The 20,331-nt window shown below is 35.2% G+C and overlaps 1 long non-coding RNA gene across 1 annotated transcript; it reads left to right on the top strand.

The window, feature by feature from the left end:
- Nucleotides 1-5,207: 5,207 nt before the first annotated feature.
- LOC134262184 (uncharacterized) lies at nucleotides 5,208-6,584 on the top strand. Its single transcript, XR_009990968.1, has 3 exons — nucleotides 5,208-5,266; nucleotides 5,532-5,637; nucleotides 6,030-6,584. It is a non-coding gene; the product is annotated as an uncharacterized LOC134262184 (long non-coding RNA).
- The last annotated feature ends 13,747 nt before the right edge of the window (nucleotides 6,585-20,331 follow it).

The following is a 20,331-nucleotide window of genomic DNA, read 5'->3' as shown; positions in this document are numbered from 1 at the left end:
TGTTTAAAAGTACATACATACTATTAATTTAAAAACAAAATGAATTTATATCAACTTTAATATGGCTTAAAATTACGTAATACTTTCTTAAATGGCTCAAATTTTAAAGGAACCCCGACATCATGACGTCGCAAAAATGCGACGTGACGATAGCATTACCATGCTACATTCAACAGCCTGGTGTGAGGCAAATAGATGTCTAACGAAATTTATTTCTATAAATATTTATTTTACATATCCTTAGGTTGATATTGTAAAAATTTTAGCTCACTTGAAAGAGGGCTGATTTTTTAGGGAAGTGAACCATGTTCTTTTGGAGGATATGTAATGTCTCTTCTTTTGACTGTGTATTCTGTTGAACCTTGTAAAGAACATCAGAATTCGTTTCTATTTGCATGTCTGGCAGCTCTTCTGTAACATTTAAATTCACATCTTGACTTTTTTCTAAAGAACATTCTTGTCGCAATAATTCTGTCTCTGGACAAAGATTTGCCCATGCATCCTCTGGTTCTCCGATGTTTTCAAAGGTTTCCTGGGCCTCCGCAATAATTTCCTCATTTTGAGCATACCGCATACGGTTTGTATCTACAATTGATTTGACTGACTGTACCTTCTGCTTTCCTGTGATTTTCACATGCCCACTTTCATAAAATGTTCCAAAGAGATCATACCCTGGAGGTTTTAATTGAGTATCTGCCCAGTACGGCAAGAACAGCTGGAGTATACATTGAAAATATTTCTCTGACATTTTTTCTGCATCAAATCTTGGGTACCTAATTACAGCTGGCTTAGAACGTGTTCTCCTTTGAACAAATCCCTTTGAATTCTGCAGTTCAAACACATTTGCATTCGGAGTATTTGGTACCTGTGATTTAGCCAGTACTCTGAATTCTGAGCAAAATTCTGCCAAACACATATTCTGAAACAATGGCTCATTTGGTCGATTTGCGTACCTTTCTACAATGTTTGTCATCCATATATCGTCTTCATCATCATCATCAGAAAGTTCAATGTCCTCTTGCTTGTGTTTTCCTTTCAGCTGTGACAATGGCTTAGTCAGACGAGTAGGATTTTCACCTATAGGTACAAACACTACTTTCCTCGAGCATTCCCTCATTTTCAAATTACATACACGATAAACAGCCTCCTGTGCGCTCACTTCCCTATGATTTAAATAAGCAGAGCCAATTTTCTTCAAGGTTACACGTGCATTCTCATTTCCTTCTTCTGCCTCTATTTTGGTTTGTTTTAATACCATTCCCATTTCTCTCTCAGACTTTGAAATGTACGAAATTATGTAAACAATGCAGCTGAATGGATCCAAAACAAACTGAATATCCATATTGGCATCCTAACATTTTAAAAGGCAAGGATTGTACTGATTGGTCCAGAGTTCACATGGGTTTCTTTGAAGGACAACTGATTTCTTTTTTGAAAGTCTTTTGTGTGCTTCTCTCGTATTGGCCTTGTGTGCATCCTATGCGTTCAAACATCTCTTCTGTGGTTTCTGATACCTTTGCATCATCTTTTACTTCACTCCAAACTTAGAAATAATAATTCTTTGGCGACTGTGCACTTGAGTTTTAGTTCCTCTCCATCATCATTCTCTGAGGTTTCCTCATCAACAGGGGAATTTATAAATGTACATCAGAAGGCGGCCTAGGAAAGTTAAACCTACAATCAGTCCCCTTCTTTCTGCATGACTTCGAATGTTTTCTGCTGTGTTGTTGTACAGAAAAATACAATATCCCTTAGCTCCATATCTTCATTATGACAGGGCACTGCACAACTAACATATTTGTTTATGAAACTGCATACAGCATCCTCTCCATCTTCGTCAAGTTTTGGAGCATTTTCTATCCAATACAAGCAGTGCATGTGAGGCGACCCTCTTTGTTGGAATTCTACTCTTTGGAAATAATCTAATACTTTCCCAATTGGTTCTGATGGTGAAAGTATAACTTCAGTCTGAAAAACATGAAACCTATGCTCAAACATTCTAGCAACTGTAACAGGATTGCTTCTGAGCACTTCATTCTTTTCAGACCAGTCCAGCAAACTAGGGTCTCTGTTATCATTTTGTTGTCTCAAAATTGTAGCAACTGCATCATTCCATCTGTGCTCTGCGGCAGAGAGCGAGCAAAACCAAGTAGGTATTCCTAACTGTCGAAGCATAGCAAACAGATCCTTTTGAGCAGCTGACCAATATCCCGGTGTTCCACGTATAGGCTGCATGAATCGCAAAGCTTCGTCATTTTTCATCAACTTGGAAAGTATTTCAGGATTTTGTACCATGTTTGCTGTCACTAATTGCTCACATCCGATTCTTTTGACAGATTTTCTAATTGATATCTGTGTCTGCTCTATCACTTGGTTTAAATCCGACATAAACTGGGAGAAGAAAATATAACTGCTGTCACGTGCAAATCTGTCGTCAGTGTTCATAAGACGATTGTTAAAGTATCTTGACAGTGTTATTCGAGTTTCTCTACTATCATTCCAAGAAAAATGTCCACTAGGGAAAAGGTATGGAAATGTTTTAGCCTCATTGCCCTCCTTCTGCAACATTCTTACAGGATTATTTCCTTCTCCTGGGGCAATATCATAGATATCATCAAAGTAATGATCAAGGACCTCCAGTGCAATATCAACTGGTTGTAAACAAGTATCTGTTATAATATGATGGTTATCATCTTCTTCTGATAACACTTCGCTACTCTCCGATATTTCCTGATCTTCGTCCAAACTCCCTTTCCAGTTTGTATTAATTGCTACATCTTTGTACCATTGATTATTCAGTTTTAAATATTCTAATGCCTCAAAAATGTGCTTTGGATCAACAAACTGATATTCAATGTACCCCTTATAATTCAACTTTCTCTTCAGTTTAACTCTTAGAAGGAGGTCTTCTCCAGGTTTCATTGGTAAACTTGTAACTTTCTTTAGATCCGATGGAACACATACAACTGGCCCATGAATATTTCTCTGACCACCATTAGGGAGAGCCATGACTTTCATAAATGGTATATGGATTGCAATTAAGTGCTTCTCAAGGCTGTTCAGTTCTTTCAATTCCTTTGGAATATCTTCAAGTGTCATTTTGTTAGCTGCTGCTTCTGCTGGAAGAATACCCCTCAGGATTTTCCTGTGACAAGTATAACAAATCCATAAATTTGACCTTGTGCAATTCTGTGGGCATGATTCTGAGCACTGATGGCAATATTTTTCTTGAATACACAAGTCTGCAACGTTTGATGCTCGCTCACTCTTAGCATATGTTTCTCGCTCACATCTTTGAACTTGATTTTGAAACAAGAGACGATCACAGCAACAACATGAATAATCAATGCCCTGCAATACCTTTCCTTTAAAACCTCTTACTACTTCTTCCTGATTTTCGAATCTTACTCTTTGAGCAATCCTTCGACTTTTAACATTTTCCTTCTTTTTCATTTTTGTTTTTGCATTCAAATGGTACTGCTTTTTGCTGGAATATTTAATTTTTGACCTCAGTGATTCATCGTTCTTGTAATTTCTAGCTGCGTTACAGAGCTTTCTTTCTCGGAAATTTTCATTTTCCCTATATCTATTTGTACTTGCAGTGTTGACAAGAATCCTATGCTTTTCATCTATTGCATACTTCTGAATACTTTTCTTTTTGACTTTTTCTTTGTGCTCATAGTCTGTTGCGTACCTCTGAACACTTCTCTTTTTAGCGGCTTCCCTATGCTGTTCATCCGTTGCATATTTCTCAATGCTTCTCTTTCTAACCTTGTCCCTGTGATCACCATCTGTTGTATACCTGTCAAGACTCCTTTTCTTACTTCTCATTTTAGACTTGTTCCTGTACTCCATATCAGTGTAATACCTCTCTTTGCTTACCCGTTTAACATTAGTTTGGAATTCCTCATCATCTGCATATCTTAGAAAGGCTGCTTTCAACTTCTTCTCTCTAAAATCTGCATTATCTTGGTATTTCTTTCTCAAAGACTCTGTCCGTTTTGTTGCAGCACTAGATTCCTGCTGTAATTCAATGGTACAATGCCTTTTATTCTGCATACGTGTTCGGTTTCGGATTCGTTTGTCATACTCATGGCGATTTTTACACTGTCGAACTGGTGTCACATCTAATTCCTCTCCATTTACACTAAGTACTACATTATAATGGTTTTGATGGTGGTGATTTAAGTATATTGCTCCATTTTTGGTCTGTATACAAGGGTCTACTTCAGCTACTAAGAACCTCAACCAGTGCCCTTCAGAGTATGTGTAAATGTCAACATTCAGTAAGTGAACTGCTGCAAATATTTCAACCTCAGTAGCCCATGAACCTTCTTTTGACATTCCAGTGGAAGCAAGGTGACTTTCAACCGATTGTGTACCATCTTTTAGGAATTGTTTAAATAACTCTTGGTTTCCCATCATATGATCACAAACAGCAGAGCGCAGTTCATTGTGAAATTCCTCCGAGTTTGTAAGACTGAAAGACACATCTCTAAAAAAGCAGTTTCCATCTCCTAATATTTCCTTTTCAGACACTGGTTCTCTGATGTGAGTTCTTGTGCATTGATTATTATCTGAATTTTCTACACAAATGAAAGGAATATCTAACATTTGACAAAGCTGTTTTTTCATGGCTGTACTCAAGGGGATAAAACTAAACTGTAACTGCTCCTGACAAACAAAGATCAAGTCATCAATTCTGTTACATGTTTCATCAATGGTTTCTGCTGAAAACCTAGAACTTTCAGATACATTAGAAATATCTTCTTCATGATCAATCAAATCATTAACATCTGCAATACAGCTGATTTTGCAGGAAACGCCACTCAAGTTACATTCAACACCTTTTGAATACCCCATTGAAAGAGCAAGACCTTGAAGATGTGAATACACTTCATTTACATTTTGAAGTAAAATTCTTGTGCTCCTTCCAGACACACTTAACATTCCATCTGAACATCTAGAATGAGAGTCAAAAGTAAAGAAACCGCCTTCTGTTGATCCGATAAGCATAGTATTTCCACCAAAGCACACAAAACAGCCATCATTGTTTGTAAGAACAACCTGAAGTGCTTCATCTAGTGGTAAAGCATTAAAATCTGCATAGTTAACACCATCATCTGCTAATATAACACTCGCAACTGATTCATCTGCGTGAAATTGGTATGATCGATTAAATATTCTGTTTATACTAATTATGGTAGCCATGCGGTTTGCCTGGCGTTTTGGCTGTGAAGTTTGGTGATGTTGGCCTCCCTAAGGAGTAAGTTTTATATTGTTTTACTTGAATTTATATCTAACTTGATCATCTGTATCTAACAGTATTATGCAATATATTTTATCATGTTTAAATTCTGCAACTACAATGTTTTGTAAAACCGCGCATTTCCAGCATGCGATAGGCATAGGCCTGTTCAGCTCACATGTTAAAGTTACGCATTTAATTTTGTATGATTGCTTATGATTTTGATATTTTGTCAAATTTTTATTATGCTTTTGTAATTTGTTGTTTTTCACCCTCTCACAAGGTGTGTCCAATGAACAGTACAGTCACTGATCTTTGTCAACTTTTAAAGAAAATAACAGAATATGAAGAAGGAAGACTAAATATAGGATCGATCTACTTCATAACTGGTGAGTGACAAAACATGGAGACAATCACTGAGTCAGAAATCTGTCTGTAAATGTTACTTTCTATTTGTAAAATAACAACTAATTAAAGCACATTATAATAAATTAATATGTCTCTTTTTTTAATGCAATTTTTGTCTAACTTTGCTTTGAGTTTGGATCCAACCATATAACATACATTAATTATAGACTGAGACTCAAAACTCTCATAGGCCTGATTGATCTACAAAATGGCGGTCCAAGAAAATAGGCTTAAATTCCACTCAGAATGTTTAAATTTGGAAGTGTCTCTGATGCAAAATTAAATGAATCTAAAATGCAAGAAAATATTTTAATACAAAAAAGTCTTATGTTTTACAATCATGAGTACTTTCAGAAAATCTTTCTTTTTGAAGGAAAAAGAGAAGCAGTTCACAAATGTTGATGAGCAGAAGAGAAGAAACTCTGGCTGCACAAAAATCTGAGCTCTTGAAAAAGAAACAAAAAAAGAAATGAAAATATGAATGATATTCAATCAAAGGATCCAAATGATGAAGTTCTGGAAATTCCACATGGAGAGATAATAAGGATTTTTGAATTGACCATCTCTGCTCGAACTGCTTGAAAGCACTGAAAACTGTTTCCCTGGTGCTGAACAAACTTTTCTCCTAGACTGGAATTAAAAACTGTTCAATTTCTGGCATTAAAACACAATTTGAAACATGCTGAGGAAGGATCCCCCTCTCCTTTTGACCAAGTAAGGTTAAAAATTCTGCAAAGAGTTGCATTTGAATTGAATTTTTTTTTATACTTTTACCAGGAATGAACTACATTACTCATTTACTATGGTTTAATGTGTCAGATTGTCTATTTTAATTTTTCTTAACAAAGATTTTGTTGCCATGGTTGGAAAACAAACAACATTTCTGTAAAATCTTTTAAGATGCTGTATTATAAATTATCTACTGGTTACTTTTTTTAGCATGACTTCAAGCATTTTCATGAATAAACATGAATAATAATATTTCGTTTTTTGTTTACGAATAAGCAAGAATATTCATGAATGCTAATGTTTCATGAATTTTATTCATTCATGAACATTCCTGAAAAATTCATTAAATTATTCATGAATAGTTCATGAAGATCCTATGAACTTATTATTGGACATTCTTGAAATGATGAATCTTCATGAATATGACTCTTCATGAATTATTCATGAAAAAAAATATTCATGAATATTCATCAATTTTCTTTCATGAATAAAAATTCATGATTTGAAAATGTCCAATAATAAGTTCATAGGATCTTCATGAACATTTCATGAACATTTCATGAATTAAATTCATGAAAAATTCAAGGAAATTCATGAATTATTCATGATCGTCTCGCAGGGGTGGCATCTATAAAAAAAATAAGAGATGTTTATTCAAGAGGGCTATGGGCCACAACGCTTACCTGAGCACTGTAACTGGGCAAAAGTAGAAATTGGTTTATTGAAAATTTTAATCCAAAATTACTCCCATGTTCAATCATGTGTTTGCTATTGTTGAGAAGATGAATTTTAAAGAATTTTCCTAAACATTTCTATGAAAAAATTGGTCAGCCATTTTGGCCCCGCCCTACCCCTAGGGGTCATGATTTGAACAAACTTGAATCTTCACTACTTGAGGATGCTTCCAAATAAATATGACGAATAATGGCTTTGTCATTCATGAAAAGAAGATTTTTAAAGAACTTTCCTACATATTTCTATGTAAAATTTTGGTCGGCCAGTTTGGCCCCGCCCTACCCCTAGGGGTCATAATTTGAACAAACTTGAATCTACACTACCTGAGGATGCTTCCATATAAATTTGATGATTTATGGCTTTGCTATTCTTGAGAAAAGATTTTTAAAGAATTTTCCTTTATATTTCTATGTAAAACTTTGATCAGCCATTTTGACAAAACAGCTAGACAGACAATCAGACACCGGACAAAATGTGATCAGAAAAGCTCACTTGAGCCTTCGGCTCAGGTGAGCTAAAAATGATAAATTGTGGCTTTGTCATTCTTGAGAAGATTTTTAAAGAATTTTCCTTTATATTTCTATGTAAAAGTTTGGTCAGCCATTTTGGCCCTGCCTTACCCCCTGGGGGTCATAATTTGAACAAACTTGAATCTACACTACCTGAGGATGTTTCCCCATTAGTTTCATTTTTCCTGGCACAGTGGTTCTTGAAAAGAAGATTTTTAAAACATGCCACCAAATTTTCATTTATTCCCAATTATCTGAGAATGATACAACATGAGTTTCAATTTTTTAGACCCAGTGGTTCTTGAGAAGAAGATTTTTAAAGCATACCATCAAATTTTCACTATGGTATTTCTGAATTATCTCCCCTTGAAAAATAGTGTGGCCCTTCAATTGAACACTCTTGAATCCCCTTTATGGAAGAAAACTTTGTGCCAAATTTGGTTGAAATTGGCCCAGTGGTTCTTGAGAAGAAGTCGAAAATGTAAAAGTTAACGACAACAATAACAGATGATGGACACATTTTGATCAGAAAAGCTCACTTGAGCCTTCGGCTCAGGTGAGCAAAAAATAGATGGAGCGTTTGTATCCAAAACAGAGCTTGACCTAAATTTTTTATCTGATAAATCTGTACACTAAATTTCATCTCAGCATATGCAACCTCTGAGAAGAAAATGAAAGGAAATTGCAAATAATTGGAATTTTTCTAAGTCCAAGGGGCAAAAACTCAGACAAAAATGGCGCAATAGTACTAAAAATATTATTTGACCTAAATTTTCATCTGATAAATCTGTGTACTAAATTTCATTTCAGCATATGCAACCTCTGTGAAGAAAATGAATGGAAATTGCTAATAATTAAAATTTTTCTAAGTCCAAGGGGACAACTCTGTAAAAAACAAATTGTGTTTGGGAAACACTATGCGCCCAGCGTCAACAAAGTTCGAAAAAGCTATTTTTAGTATATAGGTCACAGTCAAGGTCACAAGGTCATTGAACTTGGTGGTGTTTGTAAGAACTTAATTAGTGGGGTATGCAAACTAAATATGAAGTCCCTATCTCCTATGGTTCAAAAATTATGGCAAAAAGTGGAAAAAGCTATTTTTAGCTTAAAGGTCACAGTCAAGGTCATATGGTCATTGACTTGGTGTTGTTTGAAAGAACTTTATTATTGGAGTACGCATACTAAATATGACGTCCCTATCTCCTATGGTTCAAAAGTTACAGCAAACAGTTGAAAAAGCTATTTTAGCATATAGGTCACAGTCAAGGTCACAAGGTCATTGACCTTGATGTCATTTGAAGGAACTTTATTAGTGGAGTATGTATACCAAATATGAAGTCTCTATCTCTTATGGTTCAAAAGTTTTGGCGAAGGTTAAAGTTGACAAAAGACAGACAAACAGACAGGACAAAAACAATATACGCCCCGGATCTATCCGGGCGCATCAAAAATTGGCATGACTGTCCTCAACACAAACCTTACCCTAGATTTTCATCTGATAAATCTGTATTACAAAGTTCATTTCAATATGTGCAACAATTGTGAAGAAATGGAATGGAATTCAAGTAGACCAACACCAACCTGCCCTTTGTTAACAAAGATATTCATCAAATTATTTGTCTTTCCTTTGATTATAAATTCAAATTTTTATTGCAAACATAGCACTTTTACAAAAATTTTCACTCAAAGGAGGGGAAACTTAATCATAACTTTGTTTATTGGCATGCAAAATAGTTCTTCATACCTTTACATACATGTAGCAAAGAAACACAGAAGTCTCTAATTAGACTGCAACTCTACTGGTCTGTACATATAATAAAGTAAAAGTTGCACTTGGATTTGAAACTTTGCAACAGGCAGCAATAAATATTATTATATATGTATCTTATTGTGCTCTATTTGTGTGCCAAATTAAATTGATACAAGTATGAGGAGTAGCATTTTGAAGGAATTTTACCGATTTTTTTTAATTAACTATGGCAACACACTGAATTGTGTAATTTGTGTGCCAAGTTATATTGAAATCAGACCAAACTGTAAGAGAAATATCATTTTAAAGGGTTTTTTTAATTGTCATGACAACACAATTAATCAAAAGAAAAAAAACAATGCACTAAGGTAACACATCAAGAAAATGTAGGTCAGGGGGTTCATGAATACAAAAATTTACAATCTACTCTACCCCAGAATGCTTTCACATAAGTTTCAGCTTTTTTGGCCCAGTGGTTTTTGTGAAGAAGCTAGATTTTGAAAGATTTTTCCCATACATTTCTATATAAAATTTTGATTCACCATTGTGGCTCTGCCCTACCCCTGGGTCATCATTTGAACAATTTAGAATTTACACTACCCCAGGATGCTTCCATGTAAGTTTCAGCTTTTCTGGGCCACTGGTTTTTGAATTAACCTGTTGACCATTCTCGCACAGTAGTTCTTGAAAAGAAGATGTTTAAAGTTTTTTCCTATATATTCATACATGTATGTTAACCTTCGACTCCCTGTTGTGGGTCACCCAACCCCCATGGATCATGATTTTAACAAGAGGCCCAGGGGCCACAGCGCTCACCTGAGCACATCACTTAGGAAAAAACATATATCAGATCAGACCTGAAAGTTTACTTAAGTTGGGGAGGGGGGGGGGCTTGAATTTTAACCCCCAAGGTGATCATAATTTGAACGAACTAGAATCTACTTTACCTGAGGATGATTACATACAAATATAACTAATTCTGGCTTTGAAGTACTTGAAAAGAAGATTTAAAAAGGTTTCCTTATATATTTCTATGTTAAACTTTGGTCGGCCATTTTGGCCACACCTTACCCAGGGTTCGACACTAACATTTTTAGGCTTTGGTCCGGCTGGACTAGTGCTTCTTTACTTTTACTAGTCCACGGGCAATTTTATTAGTCCGTCAAATATAAAAATAAATAAATACAATTAATGTTGCAATGTCCTTTTTATACTTTTTGAAATAAACAAAGCATTTACATAAAATGTTTATACCAAGAATTCGTTGAAATCGCTCAATCAGGAACTACGATCGTATTCCCAATCTCATTCGTTTTTCTCTATACATAATTACATCATCTAAACATCCAACATCTTTTTTATGTGTCATACTAAAACATTATCACTAAAATGTTTAATTTCATACCAATGAGTCCTAAAATTAAGCACAGAATTGACTCAGAATTACCTAACTTCCCGCCAAGAAGCTAGAAAGCTAAAAATAAATATGGGGTTTTCCAGTGAAAGTTGTCGAAAATTTGAACATCGGTAATTTCTTTTTTCTCCTTAGAAAACTTTATTAGTCCGTTCAGACTAATTAGCTTCAATTTTTTTTTAGTTCGAATGGAAATGTATTAGTCTGAGACTAACGGACTTACGTTAATGTCGAACCCTGGGTCATGACTTGTACAAACTTGAATCTACACTACCTGAGGATAATTTCACATGAGTTTCATCTTTCCTGTTTCAATGGTTCTTGAGAAAAAGATTTTTAAAGATTTTTCCTATATATTCCAATGTAAAACTTTGATCGGCCATTGTGGCCCCGCCCTACCCCCGGGGGTCATGACATGAACAAACTTAAATCTACATTACCTGAGGATGATTCCACATGAGTTTCATCTTTCCCGGCCCGGTGGTTCTTCGAGAAGAAGATTTTTAAAGATTTTTCCTACATATTCTTATGTAAAACTTTGATCGGCCATTTTGGTCCCACCCTACACCCGGGGTCATGATTTGAACAAACTTGAATCTACACTACCTGAGGATGATTCCACATGCGTTTCATCTTTCCTGTCCCAGTGGTTCTTAAGAAGAAGATTTTTAAAGATCTTTCCTATATATTCCTATGTAAAACTTTGATCGGCCATTTTGGCCCCGCCCTACCCCTGGGGGTCATGACTTGAACAAACTTAAATCTATATTACCTGAGGATGATTCCACATGAGTTTCATCTTTCCTGGCCCAGTGGTTCTTGAGAAGAAGATTTTTAAAGATGTTTCCTACATTTTCTTTTGTAAAACTTTGATCGGCCATTTTGGCCCCGCCCTACCCCCGGGGGTCATGACTTGAACAAACTTAAATCTATACTACCTGAGGATGATTCCACATGAGTTTCATCTTTCCTGTCCCAGTGGTTCTTGTAGAAGAAGATATTTAAAGGTTTTTCCTACATATTCTTATGTAAAACTTTGATCGGCCATTTTGGTCCCACCCTACCCCCGGGGTCATGACTTGAACAAACTTGAATCTACACTACCTGAGGATGATTCCACATGCGTTTCATCTTTCCTGTCCCAGTGGTTCTTAAGAAGAAGATTTTTAAAGATTTTTCCTATATATTCCTATCTAAAACTTTGATCGGCCATTTTGGCCCCGCTCTACCCCCGGGGGTCATGACTTGAACAAACTTGAATTTACACTACTTGAGGATGATTCCACATGAGTTTCTTCTTTCCTGGCCCAGTAGTTCTTGAGAAGAAGATTTTTTAAAAATGCCAATAATTTTTCTCTTATTCATGATTATATCCCCTTGGAAAAGGGCATTTGAACAAACTTGAATCCCCTTCACCCAAGGATACTTTGTGGCAAGTTTGGTTGAAACTGGCCCAGTGGCTCTTGAGAAGAAGATGAAAATGTGAAAAGTTAACGACAACAACGACGACGACGACAGACAACGGACAAATTCTGATCAGAAAAGCTCACTTGAGCCTTCGGCTCAGGTGAGCTAAAAATTTAGAATCTTCACTCTCCCAAGATGCTTCCAGCCTTCCACATGAGTAAAAGTGTGACAACATAGCTAAATCAAGCTTAATAAAGCTGAATAGCTAATTCAAAAGATTGTGGTGAACCTGATGAAAATGTTGTACAATGCTAAATGATTTTTGTGCCGTGGCAATCTATTAATTGAAATTTGGTCTTTATTACACTCCATCTACAGTAGTATATGAATGAGTTCGCACAATGGCGGCGGCGTTAAAGCTTCTGGTTTCTTTTCGATTTGCAGTTATGTACTTCTGTGTCAATAATTTAACAATGCGTGATATAGTAATAGTATATTTTATGTGACATCATTGTGCTGGCTAGTGAAAGTTTGCAAACTTACTGGTAGCTACTACATTAAATTACAATTGAATATTGTACATTAACATTAAAATCTTAATTAAAAATTAGCATGGATTGTAACTGATAAAGCTAATCTTTAACAGAAAGTAAATGGACACATTCATGAAAGATTTTTAACTTTTAAAATTCTAAAACTAAGCATTAATGTAAAGCAATGTGAATTAGTTTGGTTTCAGTCACCATCTTGGCATCCACAGTTACATCAGGGTGTTCTCTAAAGGCCATGACCTAGATCTAAACAAATGCAGAGATCCCATGACTCCTTATATGGTATACCGCACAGCTTTTTTGACATGGGTTTCCAAAAAACCATGTCTCCATATATGGAAAAGGACACAGGTTTCAGACACCAGTTTACAGAATCCTTGAGTCCATATATGGAAACTTACACGCTTTCTGACACAGGTTTTGTAAAACCTTGTGATCTCATTTAAATATTTCGGCCAATATCCTGTGCTGTGTCTCAACCAATTTTAGGCACGGCTTTCCATGCATACATACTTTACACAGGAGCATGGTATGCTACAGCATGGGTTTCTGGAGACGGAGTCCGTGTCTAAGCCACCTGGACTGTTTCGTTCGGGTATAATTTTAACTATTAAGAAATTAGAATATCTTAACAATTTACCAGTAGGTAAGGTACAATGCGTATGTCGAATCGAGTCCTTCAGTGAAAAGCAGAGAATGATATAACATCTTTCAGCGGCACAAAAGCGACGAAAAGCCTGACATTAATATAATAGTACAGAAAACATATGAAAAGTTCTAAAAACACAAAATTAATCACCGTTTAAATGAAATCAAAAGCAGCATGTAATGACCTGAAACCCATCGTGTCTGACATTTGGAGTAGCCTCCCAGTTCATTAGGTCTTAAGACTTTATAAAAGTCTTCCAAAGAGAATAAGCACTGTGCTGTGATCTAAGAGGACAAATTAACAAAAACTGAGCATTTATATGTTAAAGTTATCAAATTTTCTTCCTTTGATTTATAAAACACCCTTAAAATTTTGCATTTTTAAGAACCTGGTTCACTTGTCGCAAAATTCAGCCCCGTGTCAAAATTAATGATATTCCTCCAAGTTCTTTCACAGAATGTATATTTTTACAAAATTATAAATATATTACTGTAAAGAGCTTTATTTATGTTTTATGTGACTGCAATGATAGCATAGTTTAGGATAACGTTGTGATATTTTGACGTTGCTTTTTGCGACGTCATGAACAAGCATGGGTATAATATTTCAAAATCTTTCCAGCTAACATGCATTTTTAATTATGTAGGTTCATTAAATTTCTCTAACAAACGCAAAATGCAATTTATTGATCTACATGTGTTAGTATACCATACTTACTTATTTATTTTTTATTATTAATGGCAAATATTTGAATCAATTCGTTTGTTTGAAATCTTTTTTAAAATCATATTTATTAGAGAAAATAGTTGTTTATTGGTGGGTTTTCATATGTTAGAGGACTGATGCCATGAGATTCATGCCGCTTAAAATATTTAAAAGAACTTGAAACAAAAAGGTACAGGAAGTGTTGAAAAAAATCACCATCATACTTTAAACAGTTTACTATTTCATCGTTAGTTTGATGACCCTACTCAGTTTTTCGCCTTTTTGATGACGTCATTGCTTCTCTATCTTTCGTCCTTCTAGCTGCTCATTGCACTTTTTAAAAGATATATCGTCGTGTTATTAAATGCTGATTGAAACCAATTTCGCTTCTATGACTTTATCATGAACAGTTGACTTAACAAAATATTGAAGATGGAACTACGCCTAAGGAGAAAGATCCTCATTCAATTTTGTCGATCGGTGAATTACAATTTCTTATGTTGTGAGTAAAACTTTTCAACGAAACTGACTTTGAAGTTGGGACATCCGGACTGCAAATCAGCTCAAAATTATCTCTCCTCTACCTTAATAATTTGTTTTCTTAGAAAAAAAGTGTTATCTGGACTTATTTTGTCTATCTCTATTCGGCGGCCAATTCTTCATGTATGTGATTATATAACACGAAGCACCACCATCCCATTTCCAGAGTTTTTTTTTATTTGAATTTAAGATTTTTTTACTCTCTGCCAATTAGTTTTCGGTCAGATCTCAAAGAACTGAGATATTGTGAATTTTACGACACATCAGTAAATGAAATTAATTATTAGATGACAAATGCTCACATTTAAAAATGTGTTTCCCCTACATTTATAAAAATAAGTTGTTATTTGAGATGTATTGCTTGGTTAAACCAATGCTTAATTATTGAAACATTTTTATAAGATTTATTCAAAGATATAAGCGTATGTCTTATAGGTAAGAGGTGGGAAGAAAAGAATGATGTTGATTTAGGTTCAAGAATTTGTTCCTGTACAAATCTGTACGAAAAAGGTATCACATATTTGATGTTTTACTGAGTGGACATAGAAATCGATGTTGGACCGCTGAGTGAGATGTTGGACCTGTCGATGAAATGTTAGACCGCTTAAGTCACATTATGATCGGACCTTAATCTCATTTACTTTCGTTGGTGATAAACAGTGATGGATATGAAGATTATATCACGGAACGCAGTACAAGATACATGCATGTAAAAAAAAAAACAATAAAATGTATTTTAAAACAAAAACATTTATTGACCATGTCCTCGGGCAAAATGAGTTTTGTCGACCCTCGACCCAAGTTTGGTTCGAAAGTCGACAAAATGCATGTTGCTCTCGAACTCGGTCAATAAATGTTTAATATTTCTCGTACATGTATACAGTAGTTTATCGTTTCGATTCAGCGCATAAGTTTTAAAGACGGTCGTACATGTAATAACCAAACTTTGTAAACGACAAAAAGGATTATGATTGAAATTGTTATAGAAAATGATTTAGTGTGTATGTAGCTGAAGACCTGTGCTCGCTGGTCTGAAAAAAATGTAATGGACCACGGTCACCATAAAACTACATGGTCAGTTCTGTATTTAGTGTGCATGTCGGTGTGGCTCTCCGGCTTTTGGATTTCTTATTTTATTTTTAAAAACAATATTCCAACAGAGAATTCGAAGTAAGTTCATGTTATCATTAAACAAAATTGTAGAGCTATTGTTCTGATACATGCAGATATATAACCAGAATCTACTTGTATTGAACAGACCGAATTTAACCTTTACATTTCACAATGTCAAGGTTTTGTGTTATCGTTCCTCTTCACAACGTTGTATACGAGAGGTGCAGTTTGTCTTGATATATCAGTTGGTACATAGATGAGCTAAATACGAACTTGTACTTAATTTCACCCCCGTAGTAAACAAGGAGCGAATGATACACTGTACATGCACCACACGGTTTATTCATTATTAAAAAGCAAGTCGATTCTCGGAAAAGTAAACAGGTTTTTATTTAATCTTGTACAGTGTGACACAGCAACTTCCATGGAGCAGATAAATAACATCAAAACAAAACAAACCGTTATACCTCTTTCCTTCCTATATCTTATCTACACTGTACTCCACAAAGTATTCTTGAACGTTGCATTACCCCCCCCCCCTCCCTCCACATGTCATCATTTTTGGTAGTTAGCTATATATCAGTTTTGCTTTTGAAAATACAATCAAAAGAATGGTACAGGGTGCAGCTCCCTTGAAGGACAGATCACTCTAAAATTTATTTTTAAGAGGGGGCCGTCTTACCAGATAATAAAATTGAAATATCGTGGGCGTACCAACAGTGGGGGCCAGGGGGGCCTGGCCCCCCACTTTTTTTCCCAACCTTACTTATACTTTAAATAATAGAAATAGGATTTTAGACTGTGGGCAATTTTTTCCTTTTACCTTTTTCTTTTTTTTTTTCTTCTTTTTTTTTTTTTGCTTGTCAAATTTTTCAGGTAATAAATTTTTTTTTCTTTGGCTGCCCCACCCCCCACTTTCAAAAACCATGCTACACCACTATACGTATATTTTACATGTTCTATGGTCTATATAATGATATAAGTGGTGAGAACAATATCATGATTTGAAATATTTTTGTCACTTTTTTCATAAATACACGTGTATAAGACCGAAGCACTTATAATCATTGATAAGCAAAATATATCTGTACACTCAGCATTTGTTTAGTTCATTGATAATTAATCAAGCGTGTATTTTTTTACATAACAAAAAGGTTGTGAGAGAGAGAGAGAGAAGTAAAAAGATAAGGTTGGAAGAGTATAATTATGTTTATCATTATGGTTAAAATGGATTAATTGATCGTATGTTGTTTAAACGTCCCTCTCGAGAATTTTCACTCATATGGAGACGCCACCACTTGCCGGTGGAGGGCTACAAATTGTGTCCTATGCTCGGCACTTAGGGTCTTTGAGCAGGGAGGGACCTTTTTCGTGCCAGCACCTACTGCATGCGACGCGGGACATCGGTTTATACGGTCTCATCCGAAGAACCTGTCTCCACATCCCACAGTGGGATTCGAATCCGACGTAAAGATCAATGCCTTACTTAGCGACTATATAGAGCATATCATTCTCTAACCACTGCAATACGCTGGTTATTGTCATTTTCTTAGCAATTATATATAAAATGCGTGTCTTAATAAGGATTTAAGTTTTGAAGATGCTTTCTTTGAGCATAGACATAAGGTGTTTTGTTCTATGCTTGGAACACATGTATACTTTGTGATTCTTGACAATAAAAAAGTATCTTTAATTTTTCTATCCTCTGCCCTTTTGTTATTACGGTACAATGTCAGTATATATTTCTTACGCTTCATATTAAATTGCACAATTTAGGCCTATAGATCTTTATTTTAAAATATCAGAAATGTTACACCCCCATTGTGACGTCATTATTTTTTTAAAATGACGTACTTGTATTTCTTAATTGTTTTATCAATCAATAAGACTTTTTAGACAAAGCCATTGCAACTACATGTATAAAATAACATAGAATGATATTCGTAACATTGATGTGAAGAATTCATCCTATAAAATGACGATTTTTCAGCGATAACTCGCCAGAGTAATATTCCGTCTTATAGCACCATTCTGTCGTATTCATGTGTTTTGGTGGTTTAAAAATGAACACATTTTTAAAAAATAAACATAGTCCGCAAAATAACACCATCGTAAATTTCTGCATAAAGAATGCTTTTCAATCAAGATTTCATCTGAGAAAATTGCAAAGTGGTGTTATGATGCGGACCTATTGAAAAATGCTTTTAAGTAGTTGACTTTTAACTATTTTTCCGGAAATATGCATTCCATGCATGTTTTGACCGCCATAAAATAGTTAAACGGGGGCACATTCTAAAAATTTTGGTTTATATTTTAAGCAAGCATATATCCAACATTTATTTCCACTATAAAGTTTTGATTCAGTTGAAACTTAAATCTAAGGAAATTCTCGGGGCCAAATATAATAAGAAGTGAATTTTGTTCTTTAATTACATGTAATGTTTGCAACGGTGGCTATTTTGCGAACTCATTCATATCACACTACTGTAGATTGTTAGTTCACTTAGATTGCTACACAGAGATCTAACTAAACTCTCATAATTTACCAATCTAAATGGAGCATTTCAAAGATCTAATTCTAATTAAATTGGTACCATTGGACACATCCTTAGATGTATACATGGTCAAGAGTACACTTCTCAAGTATATCTGTCTGCATCATATGGCTTAGTGCTAATAATATCATTTTAAAAATCATTGACCTCTCGTTTGAACTTCCCAAATAAATCAATACGGTACTCCCATGGTTTGTGTTTATATATGATTTTTATCAAAGTTGTAAGGTAAAAATGACTCAAACTTAGATACAAGTCATATCTAACCACAGACCAGTAGAAAAGTACAAATACATAAATATACTTCTGGTACATACTTAGAATGATCTTTATTTTCATATCGAAAATATAAATGCGAAATAATATGCCGACTGGGTAACATTTATAAACTGCAATATGTCTTATGTTTCTTCGTATTGATGGCGTCTGTGTTTACATACTGAAATCAACTTACAATGTGCACTGTACCGATCGAATAGCAACTTAACAGAAGGTACCAGTCCCTCAACTCCTGTAATTCTTTTCAAATGTACGAACAAAGTTTTCTAACTTAGGCAACGTAAGGTTGAACTGCTCTATGGAATCTCTCTGAATTCTCTTGCGGATCTTAAACTGCGTCTTTGTTTTGGGCAAACGGTAAAACTAGTATTCCCGGCTCCCGATTTACCGTTTTTTGACAGGTGATACTGCTGATTTATTTGTAAATCCGCAGATTTTAAGACAATTTTACAAATTGTTGAATTTATTTAAAGCAAGAAAATGAGTCTGAAAAGATTGAAAAGTGTCTTTGATCGATAAAAAAAGAAATCTCCAAAATCTGGAACCGTCGGGCATCGGGAGGTCTATATTTATCGCTTGCCATTGTATCTCTTGTCTGGTCCCCTGTTTACGAAGGAACCAGAATATTCTATTTCAAGATATGACATCACCTGTAACTCATACGAATTGCGATTTAATTAAAACTCGTAAATGATATTTAGGAGAATTATATACGTCAAGTACATGTATGATCAAAATTTTACACTATGATGTTGCAAATTGTTTAGAGGGGTACCATTGCTCCCGTAATGAATTACAAAATATTGATCATAAAAGAGTTAAAGAAGAAAGACGTTTGGCCCCTCTGAGCTCCTCATTTGAAGGGCCAGCCACCTTTTTTATGTCAAATAAAAGTTCTTGTAATTCTGCACAACTTTTCTTCTATATGTTTTCACAATTTATGAAAAGATACGAAGATATAAAACAAAACGTGTTAAATTTTGTGAGATGTTTCTGAGACATTTTTTGGGCTCCATCGAGCGTCGGCGTCTTTTGCGCTAGAAAGTTTTGGACGCCTGCCTGCAACTCCACAAACCTTCCCTTACTTTCACTAAAAATCTTGACTCAATATCTTAAGTCGTTTAGGAGGAGTTTCCAGGACAAGCCGACCCCCTAAAAATCAGAAAATCGTCCATATCTCACGACCGAAAGTGACGTCATCGACGACTAAAATTTCCGACAAGGTTCAGATGAATATCTATCAGATCTGAAAGTTTGGTGGAAATCTGTCGAGCCATTTCCGAGAAATCGCGTGCACAAAATCGGTAAGAAAAAAAAAGAATAATAATAGGGAAAAAGAAACCGAACGAAAACAATAAGGTCTTCCGTTGGAAACGGAAGACCTTAATAAGAAACAGAGTAAAAACAATATGTTCCCCAACTTCGTTTGGGGAACATAATTAAGAAGCAAAGCTCATTGCAAAGCAACGAGTAGGTCTTCCGTCGTGTTTGACCGGAAGTAGAGTTTATTTTTAACAAAAATGCCAATTTACGCCCGAAAAATACCTTGAATCATCCAAAGCTATGTTAATTAATGCAAAAATAAGCCATTTTTGATACTTGCAGGTCTGACCGGAAGTGACGACGACGGATGGAAAATTAATTTTTATGCTCCAGAGACATTCGTTACCCAAAAACTTGTCAAGAACGGCAAAAACACACATTGACTACTTCCGGTTTGGCTGGAAGTGATGTCGCCG

Source organism: Saccostrea cucullata, unplaced genomic scaffold (assembly GCF_032062105.1).
Source record: "Saccostrea cucullata isolate Sc308-1 unplaced genomic scaffold, CSIRO_AGI_Scuc_v1 ctg11743, whole genome shotgun sequence".
Taxonomy (NCBI): Eukaryota; Metazoa; Mollusca; class Bivalvia; order Ostreida; family Ostreidae; genus Saccostrea; species Saccostrea cuccullata.
Note: the sequence above shows the minus strand (reverse complement) of the source record. Positions and strands in the feature narration are given on the sequence as shown.